Raw genomic sequence first — 17,018 nt, forward strand, 5'->3', positions numbered from 1 at the left:
TTAGAATAAAAGGGAGGTCATTTAAGACTGAGGTGAGAAAAAACGTTTTCACCCAGAGAGTTGTGAATTTGTGGAATTCCCTGCCACAGAGGGCAGTGGAGGCCGCTGGATGGATTTAAGAGAGAGTTAGATAGAGCTCTAGGGGCTAGTGGAATCAAGGGATATGGGGAGAAGACAGGCACGTGTTATTGATAGAGGACGATCAGCAATGATCACAATGAATGGCGATGCTGGTCGAAGGGCCAAATGGCCTCCTCCTGCACCTATTTTCTATGTTTTCTATGTTTCTAAGTCACGGGAAGAACGTACAAACTCCGTACAGAAAGGCCCCATAGTCAGGATCGAACCCAGGTCTTTGGAGCTACAAGATGGCAACTCTACCGCTGCGCCGCTGTGCTGCCCTTTGGTGTAAGATCATGAGGTGACCAGATAGTGTAGATGCACAGAGTTGTTTACCCAGACTTGGGGAATCAAGAACTAGAGGATATGGGGTTTACGGTGAGAAGGGAACGCCATTTGGACAGGTACATTAATACAAAAGGGTTTGTGGGATATATGAGTCACGTGTGGGCAGGTGGGATTAGTGTAGATGGGTACATTGGTCGGAATGGGCAATTGAGGCCTGTTTCCATACTGTATAACTCTGACTTGCTGATCAATCTCCCCAGTCCATAGATTAACTTCTCCTTTTTCCCAATCAAATAAACCGACCAAATTCCCTTCACCAATCTAATAACCCTTCTCAACTTTCCTCCAAATTTGCAACCTCTGACATCCTCTCCTTAAATCGACCCCTCCCCCCACCATCTCATGCTTTGACTCCTCCTACTTCCTCCAAATCAATGATGTAGCCATGGGCACTCGCATGGGCCCCGGCTATGCCTGCCCTTTTGTCGAGTACATCAAATATTCCCTGGTCCCAGCGAACACTGGCACTGGCGAACCGCGAGTGTTCACGGTGGCGCAGCAGTAGAGTCCCTGCCTTACAGCGAATGCAGCGCCGGAGACCCGGGTTCGATCCCGACTACGGGTGCTGTCTGTACGGAGTTTGTACATTCCCCCCGTGACCAGCCTGGGTTTTCTCCGAGATATTCGGTTGCCTCTCACACTCGAAAGACGTACACGTTTTAGGTTAATTGGCTTGGTAAATGTAAAAGACTGCCCCTAGTGGGTGTAGGATGGTGTTAATGTGCGGGGATCGCTGGTCGGTACGGACCTGGTGGGCCGAAGGGCTTATTTCCGCACTGTATCTCTAAACTAAACTATCCCCAAACTGTATCTCTGTTATATTGACAACTGCATCAGGGCTGCCTCCTGCACCCATGCAGAACTCATGGACTTTATTAACTTCACTACGAACTTCCACCCTGTACTCAAATTCACCTGGACCATCTCCCTCTCCTTTCTTGATCTCAAGTCTACTCCACCATTCAATCATGGCTGATCTATCTTCTATCTTTCCCTCTCAACCCCATTCTCCTGACTTCTCCCCATAACCCCTGATAGTCGTACTAATGGAGAATCTATCTATCCCTGCCTTAAAAATAGCCATTGACTTGGCCTCCACAGCCTTCTGTGGAATAAACTCACAACCATTTAACTAAAGAAATTCCTCCTCATCTCCTTTCTAAAGGTACATCCTTTTATTCTGAGGCTATGGTGTTCTGGTCCTAAACACTCAGACTAGTGGAAACATCCTCTCCACATCCACTCTGTCCAGACTTTTTGCTATTCAGTATGTTTCAATGAGATGCTCTCTCATCCTTCTAAACTCCAGCGAGTAGAGGCCCAGTGCCATCAAACACTCATCATCATATATTAACCCACCCATTCCTGGGATCATTTTCATGAAACTCCTCTGGGACTCTGGAAGTTAGGACATTAGGCTACAGTTGTGTAAACTCTTGGCGAGGCTGCACTTGGAATATTGTGTTCAGTTTTGTTCACATTTCTATATGAATTATGCCATTATGCTGGAAAGGGTGCAGAGATTTATGAGGCTGCTGTCCAGACTCGAAGGCATGACCTACTGGAAGAGTTTAGGCAGGCTTTATTCCTTGAAGCACAGGAGACAGAAGGCTGATATTATAGAGGTATTTAAAATCACAAAGTATTACATGGGATGATTGCATAGAGTAGCCCTACAGAGTGCAGGTGCCCTACTTTTACCCAGAGTAGGGGCAGCAAGAACTAGGGGGCATAGGTTTAAGGTGAGAGGGGAAATATCTAATAGGAACCTGAAAGGCAACTTTTTCACTCAGAGGGTGGTGGGTATATGGAACGTGCTGCCAGAGGAGGTAGTTGAGGCAGGTACTATAATGGAATTTGAAAGACTCTTGGACGGGTACATAGATAGGAAAGGTTTAGAAGAAGAAGGTTTAGACACGAAAGACAGCGGGTCAGCCAACATCTTTGGAGAAAAGACGTTTCGGGCCGTTTCGGGGTTAAACCACCATATGCAGTTCCTTCATACACAAGGTTTAGAAGGATATGGTCCAATGTGGGCAAATGGGACCAGTTAATTGGAGCATCTGGTCGGCATGGATGGGTTGGGCCGAAGGGCCTGTTTCCGTGCTGTAAGACTCTATGACTCTCTGATCTTGAAACAGCCAAGTGACATGTACAAAACTACCCAGAATAGGGGAGTCGAAGACATAGGTTCAAGGTGAAGGGGGAACGATTTAATAGTAATCTGAGGGGTAACTTTTTCACTCAAAGGGTGGTGGGTGTATGGGACAAGCTGCCACAGGAGGTAGTTGAGGCTGGGACTATCCAATCGTTTAAGACAGTTAGACAGATACATGGATAGGACAGGTGTGGAGGGTTATGGTCCAAGCGCAGGCAAGTGGGACTAGTATAGCTGGTGCATTGTTGGCCGGTGTGGGCGAGTTGGGCCAAAGGGCCTGTTTCTACACTGTATCACTCTGAGACTCTATTAACTGTTTGGCACCACAACCTGTTCTAAACGTTACAATTCTGGCTGAGCATATAATCGTGTCAGTGCCAGTATTACTATCTGGATTTGTCAGTATCTAATCTCTTGTTAGTTTCTACAGATCATGGTCAACATTAAAGGACTGCACTGCAATCTGCACTGATAGTGAAGGTGCCTTTCTCAAGGATTCCTGGTAATGTTCATTTCATGTTGAACTCTGATTCCCCCCACCCCCCTCCTCCCACCCCTGCCCAGGTATCATTACAGTTCTTGGTTGCTTTGGAAATATTAATTTAGAAACATAGAAACATAGAAACATAGAAATTAGGTGCAGGAGTAGGCCATTCGGCCCTTCGAGCCTGCACCGCCATTCAATATGATCATGGCTGATCATCCAACTCAGTATCCCATACCTGCCTTCTCTCCATACCCCCTGATCCCCTTAGCCACAAGGGCCACATCTAACTCCCTCTTAAATATAGCCAATGAACTGGCCTCAACTACCCTCTGTGGCAGAGAGTTCCAGAGATTCACCACTCTCTGTGTGAAAAAAGTTCTTCTCATCTCGGTTTTAAAGGATTTCCCCTTTATCCTTAAGCTGTGACCCCTTGTCCTGGACTTCCCTAACATCGGGAACAATCTTCCTGCATCTAGCCTGTCCAACCCCTTAAGAATTTTGTAAGTTTCTATAAGATCCCCTCTCAATCTTCTAAATTCTAGAGAGTATAAACCAAGTCTATCCAGTCTTTCTTCATAAGACAGTCCTGACATCCCAGGAATCAGTCGGGTGAACCGTCTCTGCACTCCCTCTATGGCAATAATGTCCTTCCTCAGATTTGGAGACCAAAACTGTACGCAATACTCCAGGTGTGGTCTCACCAAGACCCTGTACAACTGCAGTAGAACCTCTCTGCTCCTATATTCAATGAACAATAAGTTGATATCGCTGCTTCTTCAGAAAGCGGAGCGGGTGAGGGCACTGACTCAGCAATATATTCAGCATAAAAGATGCCTTCTCATAGAGGGTAAGGGAAAACAATGGCCAGTGTCACCCTTAATAAACTAATCTGACACCTTTCAGAAAATAATTTGCCTTCCTGTTCTTGCCACCAAAGTGGATAACCTCACATTTATCCACATTATACTGCATCTGCTCTCCCACCCAACCTGTCCAAGTCACCCTGCAGCCTCATAACATCCTCCTCGCAGCTCACTCTGCCACCCAGCTTTGTGTCATCTGCAAACTTGGAGATGTTACATTTAATTCCCTCTTCTAAATCATTCATACATATTGTAAATTACTGGGGTCCCAGCACTGAGCCCTGCGGCACCCCATTAGTCGTTCGTTGTTACTCCTTTTCTTTGTCCTGTGTCCAATTTGGGGATTAGGCACCATCTACATGTTTATAGTATTCTATTTAGAGTTAGATATTGGCTAGCAATTGTAGCATTGAGTAGAGCTAAAAATGCTGAGAAACCAACATCAATCAGGTTGAAAATACAGACTAAAGGAGTTGTTGGAGACACAAGAGATGGCTGATACTGGAATACTGAGCAAAAAACACAAAGAGCTGAAGGAACACCAATGCGCTAGGCAGCATCTAGGAAGGGACTGGACAGGCTGAAGGAGGGTGCTTACCCAAAACATCACCTGTCCTTTCCCTCCCAGATGCTGCCTGACCAGCTGAGCATAGTTTAGTTTAGTTTAGAGGGACAGTGAGGAAACAGGCCCTTCGGCCCACCGAGTCCGCTCTGACCAGCGATCCCTGCACACTAACGCTAAGCCAATGAACCTACAAACCTATACGTCTTTGGAGTGTGGGAGGAAACTAAAGAGGTCGGTGAAAACCCACAGGGAGAACGTACAAATCCCGTACAGACAGCACCCATAGTCAGGATTGAACCCGGGTCCCCGGCGCTGTAAGGCAGCAACTCTACCGCTGCGCCACCGTGACACCGTTCCACTGTTCCTCCAGCACTTTGTGTTTTGCTGGAGGTGTTACCAGCAGGTGAAAAGGGGAGGTGCAACGAGACCTGGGTGCGCTTGTACACCAGTCACTGAAAGTAAGCATGCAGGTACAGCAGGCAGTGAAGAAAGCTAATGGCATGTTGGCCTTCATTGCGAGAGGATTTGGGTTTAGGAGCAAGGAGGTCCTACTGCAGCTGTATAGGGCTCTGGTGAGACCACACCTGGAGTGTTGTGTGCAGTTTTGGTCTTTTGAGGAAGGACATTATTGCTATTGAGGGAGTGCAGCGTAGGTTCACCAAGTTAATTCCCGGGATGGCGGGACTGACATATGAGGAAAGAATGGGTCGACTGGGCTTGTATTTACTGGAATTTAGAAGGATGAGAAGGGATCTAATAGATATGTATAAAATTCTTACAGGATTGGACAAGCTAGATGCAGGAAAAATGTTCCCAATGTTGGGGGGAGTCCAGAACCAGGGGTCACAGTTTAAGAATAAGAGGTAGGCCATTTAGGATTGAGATGAGGAAAGACTTTTTCACCCAGATAGTAGTGAATCTGAGGAATTCTCTGCCACAGAAGGCAGTGGAAGCCAATTCACTGGATGTTTTCAAGAGCAAGTTAGATTTAGCTCTTAGGGCTAATGGAATCAAGGGTTATGGGGGGAAAAAGCAGTAAGAAAGAACTGCAGATGCTGGAAAAATCAAAGGTAGACAAATAAGCTGGAGAAACTGGGTGAGGCAGCATCTAGGGAGCGAAGGAATAGGCGACGTTTCGGGGGGGGGGAAGGGGTGCGGGTAAAAGATAGGAAGAGGCGGAGAAATTTTCTCCAATTTCAGGTAGTCCTTGTTTTCTCCGTCTTTCCCCTCCCCTTCCCAGCTCTCCCACAGCCCACTGTCTCCGCCTCTTCCTTTCTTTTTCCCGCTCACCCCCCCCCCCCCCCCCCCCCCCCCCCAGTCTGAAGAAGGGTCTCGACCCAAAACGTCGCCTATTTCCTTCTCCCCATAGATGCTGCCTCAATATGTGTGTTATGATTGTGTTTATAATTTGTTTGGTTGTTTTGTTGTTTGTCTTTTGCACAAAAGTCCGCGAGCATTGCCACTTTCATTTCACTACACATCTCGTATGTGTATGTGACAAATAAACTTGACTTGACTTGACTTGACCCGCCTTTTTGTCTACCAATGAAATTCTTGCAGCAGCATAAGAATCCTTCCTTTCAAGACCAAGAAGATTATCTATGTGTGGAGCCCAGGTATTAAAAGAATATTACTCATCTGTAATTTATGTCATTAGTGACCATGGCTACGGGTGAAATTGGGCAAGTGAATAGTGATATTGTGAAGAAGTCCACATTAGAGAGCAGGAGGTACATTATGTTTTAAAATACATAAAGGTAGATAAATCTCTGGGGCCTGATCATGTATAGCTTAGAATATTGAGGGAGGCTAGAGAGAAATTCCAGGGCCCTAGACAGAGATATTTGGTCATGGATAGCCATGGATGAGGTAGTGGATGACTGGAAGGCGGTGAATGTTGTGGCTCTGTTTAAGAAAGGCCGTAAACAAAAGCTGTGGGCTATAGGCTGGTGAGTTGAGCATTCAGAGGTGGGTAAGTTATTTAGTGGGGGGGGAGGGGTGGATTCTGAGGGGTAAGATCTACTTGCATTTGAAAAGACTGGTTCAATACAATGAATGCTGAGTTATAGAGTTATAATAAAGTCATAAAGCCTTACAGAGTAGAAACAGGCCCTTCGGCCCCACTTGCCCACACTGACTAACATGTCCCATCTACACTAGTCCCACCTGCCTGCATTTGGCCCTTATACCTCCAAACCTGTCTAAATGTTTCTTAAATGTTGCGATAGTTGTTGACTGTTGATACCTGCCTCAACTACCACCATGGCTGCTCGTTCCACACATTCACCACCCTTGCGTGAAAAAGTTACCTCTTAGGTTCCCATTAAAACTTTCCCCTCTCACCTGAAACCTCTGTCCTTCACAAGTTCACAAGTTATAGGGAGGAGAATTAGGCCATGCGGCCCATCGAGTCGACTCTGCCATCAATCATGGCTGTTACGGGAACAGGTCATTTTCTGCTGCAAACAGTCCCTGGACCCTCGTCCCAGTCCCTTGTTCTCCATTCTTGTTTCCCCTATTCTGGGCCAGAGACCATGTGTGTCTACCTGATCAATTCCTCTCAAGATTTTGAACAACTCTATAAGATCATCTATAAGATGCTGTAAGGAAACAAAAGGATTCATAGCAAAAGGATTTGAGTATAGGAGCAGGGAGGTTCTACTGCAGTTGTACAGGGTCTTGGTGAGACCACACCTGGAGTATTGCGTACAGTTTTGGTCTCCAAATCTGAGGAAGGACATTATTGCCATAGAGGGAGTGCAGAGAAAGTTCACCAGACTGATTCCTGGGATGTCAGGACTGTCTTATGAAGAAAAACTGGATACACTTGGTTTATACTCTCTAGAATTTAGGAGATTGAGGGGGGATCTTATAGAAACTTACAAAATTCTTAAGGGGTTGAACAGGCTAGATGCAGGAAGATTGCTCCCGATGTTGGGGAAGTCCAGGACAAGGGGTCACAGCTTAAGGATAAGGGGGAAATCCTTTAAAACCGAGATGAGAAGAACTTTTTTCACACAGAGAGTGGTGAATCTCTGGAACTCTCTGCCGCAGAGGGTAGTCGAGGCCAGTTCATTGGCTATATTTAAGAGGGAGTTAGATGTGGCCCTTGTGGCTAAGGGGATCAGAGGGTATGGAGAGAAGGCAGGTACGGGATACTGAGTTGGATGATCAGCCATGATCATATTGAATGGCGGTGCAGGCTCGAAGGGCCGAATGGCCTACTCCTGCACCTAATTTCTATGTTTCTATGTTTCTATGAAACAGGAAAAAATGGGCTTTTGGCATTGTACAGAAACAAAAAATAACTAGCAAAAACTAAATGCAGTGTGATTGAAAAAGAGTTAAATGCAACCAAAATGTCATTGAGTCGTAACGTTCTTCAGCACAGAAGCAATAGCTTCGGCCTACCATATTGATGAAGACCTACTTGCCAATTTCTTTTCCATAGATGAGACCTGGGCCTGTTGAGTTCCTCCAGGACTTTGTTTGTGATATAGATTTATATTTTGCTCCTTGTTCAGATTAAAGAATTCCAAGATAGATACAAAATGCTGGAGTAACTCAGCGGGACAGGCAGCATCTTTGGTGAGAAGGAATGGGTAATGTTTTGGTCCGAGACCCTTCTTTAGACTGATTAAAGAATTCCAATTTGCAATCGCCTCTTCAAAGATTTGATTTTGTTATGAGCATTTCTTCTGTTTCCGTTAATCTTTCCAACTTTAATCCAATTTATGAATTTACGTTGCCCTGGGTCAAGAGAGTCAAGAGTGTTTTATTGTCACATGTCCCAGATAGAACAATTAAATTCTTACTTGCAGCTGAACATTCAGCTGCAGTGGAGCAATACATTAAATGATGGATAGAACATAGAACAGTACAGCACAGGAACTGGCCCTTCGGCCCACAATGTTTGTGCTGAGCAGGATGCCAAGTTAAACTGATCTCATCTGTCTGTACATGACCCACCTCCCTCTATTCCCTGCACATCCACATGCCTATCTAAAAGCCTCTTAAACGTCACTATGTGGTGGTGAATCTGTGGAATTCTTTGCCACAGAAGGCTGTGGAGGCCAAGTCAATGGATTTTTTTAAGGCAGAAATAGATAGATTTGTATTTAGTACAGGTGTCAGAGGTTATGGGGAGAAGACAGGAGAATGGGGTTAGGGAGGAGAGATAGATCAGCCATGATTGAATGGTGGAGTAGACTTGATGGGCCGAATGGCCTAATTCTACTCCTATCCCTTATGACCTCATGACTATCATATCTGCCTCCATCAATGCCACTGACAATGTGTTGCAGACTCCCCCACCACTCTCTGTGTAGAAAACATGCCCCACACATTTCCATTCAACTTTCCCCCCTCTCACCAAAAAACCATGCCCTCTAGTGTTGGACATTTCCACATTGGGAAAAAAAGGTTCTGACTGTTTACCCTGTCTATGCCTCTCATAATTCTATATACTATCGTCTCCCCTCATCTTCTGACGTTCCAGATAAAACAATCCAAGTCTATCCAACCCCTTTCTGCAGCTGAAAACCTCTAATACATGTAACATTCAGGTTCCTCCAGAGATACCGCCTGACCCACTGAGTTACTCCAGCAATTTGTGTCTATCTTGTGTAAACCAGCATCTGCACAGTTCCTTCTTAAGCATTCTGGTAAACCTTCTCTGCACCCTCTCTAAAGCCTCCCCATCCTTCCCTGTAATGGGGTGACCCAGACTGCACGCAATATTCCAAATGCAGCTTAGCCAAAGTAATATGGGTAGGAAAGAACTGCAGATGCTGGTTTAAACCGAAGATAGACACAAAAAGCTGCAGTAATGGGCCTGTCACACTTTTAGGCGACAGCAGGAGACTATGCAGACGCCACATGGTCGCCACATGTTCGCGGGTGGTTGCCGGGGAGTCGCCTTCATGGTCGTGAGGAGTCCCCCGCATTCTGGGAACTAGTCGCGGCCTCATTATGGTCGCCGTGAAATTTTCAACATGTTGAAAAATTAGCGGCGACTGGAATGAAGCCGCCACGGAGAGTGGTGAGAATTCTCGTGCCGTAGGTGGGTCTCCAGGAGGTCCTATTGGGTTGCCAGGAGGTCGAAGTTTCTCTGAGGTTCTCGTAGGTTGCAGCCGGTGCTGACCGATGAATTTCATTGGCTCATTGGGAAAAATATAAGGTAAGCAGTAGTTTTCAGAACCAAGGATAACTGACTGGTAATGTTAAATGTTCGCCGAGCTTCACAGCCGTGTATCTCTGGCTTCTTAAAAGTTGTCTCCACTACTCCCCCCCCCTCTTTTAAAGGACTTACTATACACTGTGCTTTAGCCGTCTTTTTACAGCGCCAACCTTCCTGTTCATCGCGGTGTGTGTCTGTTTCACTTTGGCTTTGCACCGTGTGAATTTTTTAGAGAGCGCTCCCCCCCCCCCCCCCCCCCGCTTGCCCTGTCCCCCGCCTGCATAACGGGCTGGTGAAGCAAGCGATGTGTTTGTGAGTGTGTGTGTTCCACTCTGACAGTTGCCGACAGTCCGCTGAAAAATCGCCAAAGTGGGACAGAAATCGCCGTAACTCAGCGGGACAGGCAGCATCTCCGGAGAGGAGGAATGGGTGATGTTTTGGGTTGACACCTGAAACTGAAGAAGGGTCTTGACCCGAGACGTCACCCATTCCTTCTCACCAGAGATGCCGCCTGTCCCGCTGAGTTACTCGGGCTGTTTGTGTCTATCTTCAAAATAACACGGGCCTGCATTCCCATGAAAAACGCCAGAGACATCTCCAGATTGATTGTGTGATTCAGTAGCACAAAACAAATAGAACCAACCTCACCTTTGACATGGGTGAACATTTCACCTAGATACACCATATCGATGTGTAGTTCCAATGAAAACACAGCAAACTCACCTTTCTGAGGCCAGGGACACTTTATGACGAGCAGTCCAGGGGCTTGAACCATTATCTGAGTAATGACATGTGTAGTGCGAATGCCATTATGTAAACTTCAAAATAACTTGTTAAAAATAATGTATAATGTGATAAATGGTCATAATAAACCCTGCATGGATTTTAATGATCTTACACAATTTCTAAGTGAGTTGTAGAAAGTGGCGCTGAAATAATTTGTTGAGTTTGATCATTATTAAACCAGCCTCTTATACCTATTTATTTTGGGTTATTGTAGGTTAGTGTGTAGTCTGGGATTGAGTGTGCGTGCATGATAGTAAATCTAATCTCTGAAAGTTAGCACAAGGCTAATGTCAAGATCGCTGACCTGAACCAAGGCCATGACAGAGCAATGCCCACGTGAGGTTTCCTGGACAATTAGATAGCTCAGAAAATAACCAGGCTGAAACAGATCATATTGCTTTGTTGGAGATACACTTGAATAGTACCACAGGAGCCTGCTGGATTTAATGTCATAAGGTCATAAGTAATAGGAGCAGAACTAGGCCATTCGGCCCATCCTGCCTACTCCGCCATTTAATCATAGCTGAAGGTAGACACAAAAAGCTGGAGTAACTCAGCGGGACAGGCAGCAGCATCTCTGGAGAGAAGGAATGGGTGACGTTTTGGGTCGAGACACTTCTTCAGACCCGAAACGTCGCCCATTCCTTCTATCCAGAGATGCTGCCTGTCCCGCTGAGTTACTTCAGCTTTTTGTGTCTATCTTCAGTTTAAACCAGCATCTGCAGTTCTTTCCTACACATTCAATCATGGCTGATTTATCTCTCCCTCCTAATCCCATTCGGCGGCAGGCGCGGGCACACCGCGACGCCCTGTGTCTCCCTTTCAAGGGAGATGCTAAAAATGCATTTCGTTGTCTCTGTACTGTACACTGACAATGACAATTAAATTGAATCATTTCATTTCATTTCATTCTTCTGCCTTCTCCCCATAGCCTCTGACACCCGAATGTACATCTCTGTTTGGGGATTATTTAAAACAGGTCCACCACCAATTTTCCGGCACCCTTGCTTCCAGAGCCTTGCCGGATTATAACCGACCAGGTCCTTGCCAACCAGCGATCACCCATACACTAGTTTAATCCTACATACTAGGGACGATTTACAGAAACCCATTAACCTGCAAACCTGCACGTCTTTGGCATGTGGCAGGAAACCGGAGCACCCAGAGAAAACCCACGCAGTCACGGGGAGAATGTACAAACTCTGTACTGACAGTACCCATAGTCAGGATCTAACCTGGGTCTCTGGTGCTGTAAGGCAACAACTCTACCGCTGTGCCACCGTGCCACCCTCTGCTGGAGCTGGAGCTGGAGCATCTTGTGTCTTTTATTTGTTTTCAGAGTCCGTGTCAGGCAAATGGACACTGTGGCTGGGGTTCACAGCTAGTAGTGCATGATCAAAGTGATAACAGTGTCTGGAAGAGGATGCTGACAATGGTTCTCATATCCTCCAGGTCAGTTTTGGGGCATTTGCAGCCACAGAAACATTTAAGAAAGGTTTGCAGCAACGTTTAAGAAACAATTAGACAGGTACATGGAAAAGGACAGGTTTAGAGGGATATGGGCCAAATGCAGGCAGGTGGGGCTAGTCTAAATGGGGCATATTGGTCGGTGTGGGCAATTTCAAGTCAAGTCAAGTCTATTGGTCACATACACATACGAGATGTGCAGTGAAATAAAAAGTGACAATGCTCACGGACTTTGTGCAAATAACAAACAACAATCAATCAAACAAACTACAAACAGAATGGAACAGAGTCACATATTCTTTTACATATTACATGTTGTGGGAGGAAGGAAAAAAGAAAAAAAAAACTAGAATGGTACAGTAAAGTTAGGGCTGAAGGGCCCGTTCCCACGTTGTATGACTATGACTTAGCGATGGTCATACAATTCCAGTGCTTCAAAGTGCCAACTGAAGGTCACCTATGTCTCTGCTGTATTCAGGAGGCTGTGGACCACTGTTGCTCAGTAAAATCCATGCTTAGCTTCAGGATCTGGGCCTATGAGAATTATTCTCCACACAACAAAGGCTGTGGTAACAAACTGAAGGCAATTGTGAATGTCATCACCAGTGCTCCCAAGATAAGGAAAGTGAATCACATTGTCCAATGTCTCGTCATGGACCTTAATTACCCTGGGCTGGGGCTGGGGCTGGGCTGGGGTTGGGAAGAGTGGGTGCAGTGTGATGGGGTCAGTGGTATTGTGCAGTGGCTACATTTAGACTATGGATGCTTCTCCTACATATGTGTTGTAAAAGTCCCATCCTCCTGTGTGCTTCAGTGAAGGGTTTTTGGTCTACAGATATGCATACAGATACATCTACAAATTGTTTTGGTTAGTTTCGAGATACATTGCAGAAACAGGCCCTTCGGCCCACCGAGTCTGCACCGATCAGCGATCCCCGCACGTTAACACCATCCTACACACACTAGGGATAATTTTACACTTATACCAAGCCAATTATTCTAAAACCCTGTACGCTTTTCAAGTGTGGGAGGATCTCGGGGAAAACCCTCGCAGGTCATGTGGAGAACGTACAAACTCCGTACAAACAAGCACCCGTAGTCAGGATCGAACCCAGGTCTCTGGCATTGTAAGACAGCAGCTATATCGCTGCACCACCGTGACATCACGCCCCTTGGATGAAATTGGAGAAATCTTGGCTGTTGAGACAAAGATTGCTGGTGTTGCCTCAAAAAGGCATCCAGTATCATCGAAGACCCACACCACCCTGGCCACACTCCTATTTTGCTTCTACCTTCAGGAAGAAGGTATAGGATTCTGAATACTGTGACCACCAGGTGCATAGGACCAATAGCTTCTTCCCAACAAGCATCAGGCTCTTGAACACTGATCTCAATTATGAACTCACTTCTGTCTTCGGTTGCACTAAGGACTTTGGGGGGTTTTGTTGCCCTAGTTTTGGGGTAATTAATTTATTGATTCTTTGTTTATTAGATATTATATGTGTGTATTGTGTTCACAGGCCTGTTATGCTGCTGGGAGCAAATATGTACCAATTAAAAATGTTTGACTCTTGACTCCAGTGGGGATGTGTGTGGAGATGAAGAGCAGTGTTGCAGTGAGGAGGTGTTGGTATGGTCATTTTTTGTTTGTTATCTAGTCGATGAATGATGATTAATTTGTGAGAACATTTCACTTTTGGGAAGGATATTGCACAATTCCTCTTGATTGAAGCATCTGGATGCTTTTGTGAAATCAGAAATAGACTCATATGATTCACGTTCTTCCCTTGACCATGTATTTGTACACTGTGGATGCCTCGATTATAATCATGTATTGTCCTTTCGCTGACTGGTCAGCACGCAACAGAAGCTTTTCACTGTACTTCTGTACACGTGACAATAAACTCAAACTCCAACGTACATAAAATCCACATGTTTGTCATCTTCACTGAGGGAGAAATGGACGAAAACCCTCATTCTGACGTGTAGAATATCCGTGTCTTCCCAAGAGGTGAACAGAAGACGGTGGTGGTTTGGAATGATTCTGAGGCTCAGGGGCCATGTGTGCGAGTCACATTGGCCTTCCAGGGAGAACAGTTCCATCCTGTGCACTTGGATGGAGGTTTGGCTGCAGAATGGTACAGAAGTTCGTGAAGAGTTCTTTTGCTCCTCGGAGATGTTGAGAAAGATGCGCATATCCGTGGGAAATCTATGGTCCCTTGAAGGTGAGGACCGGTCTGTGGTCTCCCACCCAACGAGTGTAGTCGGTGTGATCACTCAAGTGCTGAAGTGGCAATGGGGCTGGGAAGATGCAATGGTATCCCACACCATACAACTCAATGATGCGTACCTAGGTACAGTGAAATTCTTTGTTTTGTACGCAATGCACAAAGGGTCTCCACGTAACTGGTGCCGACAAATTAACAAAAGTACTCCATTGAGTCCCGGTGGTCCCCTTCGAGGTGTTCTAGGTGACTCTACCCCTCTGGATCTCTCTTTGTTCTCAGCAGCACGACTGCCTGAAGAGTCTTTTGTGACCAGCGGTAGCTTGCAGCTTGAGCTTTGAGGCAGATGAGCTATGAGTGGCTGATGGAGAAAAAGGATGATGAAGGAGACCTGCTTGCTTGGTGACGGAGCGTTAGTCCCCAGACCAGCATTGTCTAACACCTGTATAAGCAGCAGACCAAAACACCATTACACATGGTCTAACGGCACTGTACAGCCATTTAATGTGAAAACCATATCAGATTCACATCTATAGATGCCCACTCAAATTTGAAGAACATAGAACATCTAACAGTACAGCACAGGAAAATGCCCTTCAGCCCTCAAAGTCTGATGATAAAATAAACTAATCTCATCTGCCTGCACGTGATCCAAATTCCTCAATTCTCCGCATATCCATGCACCAATCTAGAAGCCTCGTGAATGCCTCAATCCTATCTGCCTCCACCACCACTCCTGGCAGCATGTTCCAGGCACCCACCGCTCTCTGAGTAAATAACTTTCCCCCATACATCTTCATTAACTTTCACCTTTGATCTTAAAACTATATTCTAGTTAGTCTTTGACATTTCCTTCCTGGGGAAAAAGGTTTTTACTATCTGCCCTTTCTATGCCTCTCATAATGTTATATTCATCTAACAGGGCTCACATCAAACTCTGATGCTCCAGAGAAAACAATCTAAGTCCGTCCAACCTCACTAACATCCTCTAATCCAGGCAGCATTCTGGTAAACATCTCCAAAGCCCCCACATCCTTCCTGTCACAGGGAGACCAGAACTGCACCCAGTTCGTTTAGTTTAGTTTAGTTTAGTTTAGTCTAGTTTAATTTAGTTTAGTTCAGTTTAGTTTATTGTCACTTGTACTGAGGTACAGTGATTAGCTTTGTGTTCCGTGAAATCCAGTCTGTGGAAAGACTATACATCTTCACAATCCAAGCCATCCTAGGTGTACAGATACAGCTGCCCCCCCGATCTACGATGGGGCTACGTTCCGATAAATCCATCGTAAATCAAAAATATCGGAGGTCGAAAACGCATTTAATACAATTTGACCACATGACCGGAAGTGAGCTGCGGCTCGCTGACATTTGCACGATCGTAAAGTTGAATATCGTAAATCAAAGCATCGTAGATCGGGGAGCATCCATATAAGATAAAGGAGATGGTATATAGTGCAAGATAAAGTCTAGTAAAGTCCGATTAAAGATAGTCCGAGGTTCTCCACTGCAGCCTAAAAGCCTTGGCCCACTGTACAAGTTCATTCAAGTGCTCTCCCGAACGTTAAAAAAAAAATCAAACTCGTGGAAAGCACGTTGAATGAACGTAGCGGGTACGTCGGAGCTCGGGGACGTCTCTTAGCGGCTCGTAACGCTAACGGCAGGTACTGGGGAAACGCGGTAAACTCGGGAAGACCCGTGAAGATTTTTCAACATGTTGAAAAATGTCCACGAGAGCCCCGAGTACCGACGAGCGGCCATTACCGTAAATCTCCGAGTTCGAATCAGGGCAAACTCGGGAGAACTCTTCGAATGAACTCGTACAGTGGGACAATACTGATGAAGGCAAGCATCTCATACGCCTTATTTACCAATCTATCTACTTGTATTTCCACTTTCAGGCAGCTATTGGACAGACCCCAAAGTCCCTCTGTACATCAAACAGAAATAGTGGTATTGCATGGCACTCCATGTATATCTGCATCCATCCATGCAGTGCTGGGAAAATTAGGCTACACAATCTAAATTTCTTGCAAGATAATCTTTGTGTTAATGAGGAGGAGGAAGAGATTTCCATCCAAATCTGCAGTCCAAGATGCCTCCCACCTCCTGCTAAAAATATGGGGAGATGAGCAGGTCCTTTGCATCCACGAGGCTTCCCACAAGACTTGTTCCTGGCAAGGTGGTGCTACAAGTAAAGCTGCTATCTCACAGTTCCAGTGACACCAGTTCAATCCCGACCTCTGATGCTATCTGTTTGGAGATTGGATATTCTCCGTGAGACTGTGTGGGTTTCCCCCCAGTGCTCTGGCCTCCTCCCACATCCTAAAGACATGCTTGGTAAAAAGTACATTGACTACTATATATATATTGCCCTTTGTGTCGTAGGGCGTTTGGAAAACCAAGTAAATTTGATAAGCATGTGTATGAAGGAACTGTAGATGCTGCTTTAAACTGAAGATAGACACAAAATGCTGGAGTAGCTCAGCGGGACAGGCAACATCCCTGGAGAGAAGAAATAGGTGATGTTTCGGGTCGTTCTTCAGACTGATATCAGGGGAGAGGGTGATACATAGGTGAGGAAGTGTAGGGTGTGAAGACGGGACAAAGGGAAAGGAGATCAAGGAAAATGTAGAATAGATCATTGTTAGCTGGGAGAAGGTAACAACGAAGCAAACAGAGATAAAATGGAGACAGTAAAACTGGTCTGAGAACTGGGAAGGGGGAGGGATGGAGAGAGGGGGAAAGCAAGGGTTACTTGAAGTTAGAGAAGCAATACTGCTGGGGTGTAAGTTGCCCAAGAAAAATATGAGTTGCTGTTCC

Source organism: Leucoraja erinacea, chromosome 3 (assembly GCF_028641065.1).
Source record: "Leucoraja erinacea ecotype New England chromosome 3, Leri_hhj_1, whole genome shotgun sequence".
Lineage (NCBI taxonomy): Eukaryota > Metazoa > Chordata > Chondrichthyes > Rajiformes > Rajidae > Leucoraja > Leucoraja erinaceus.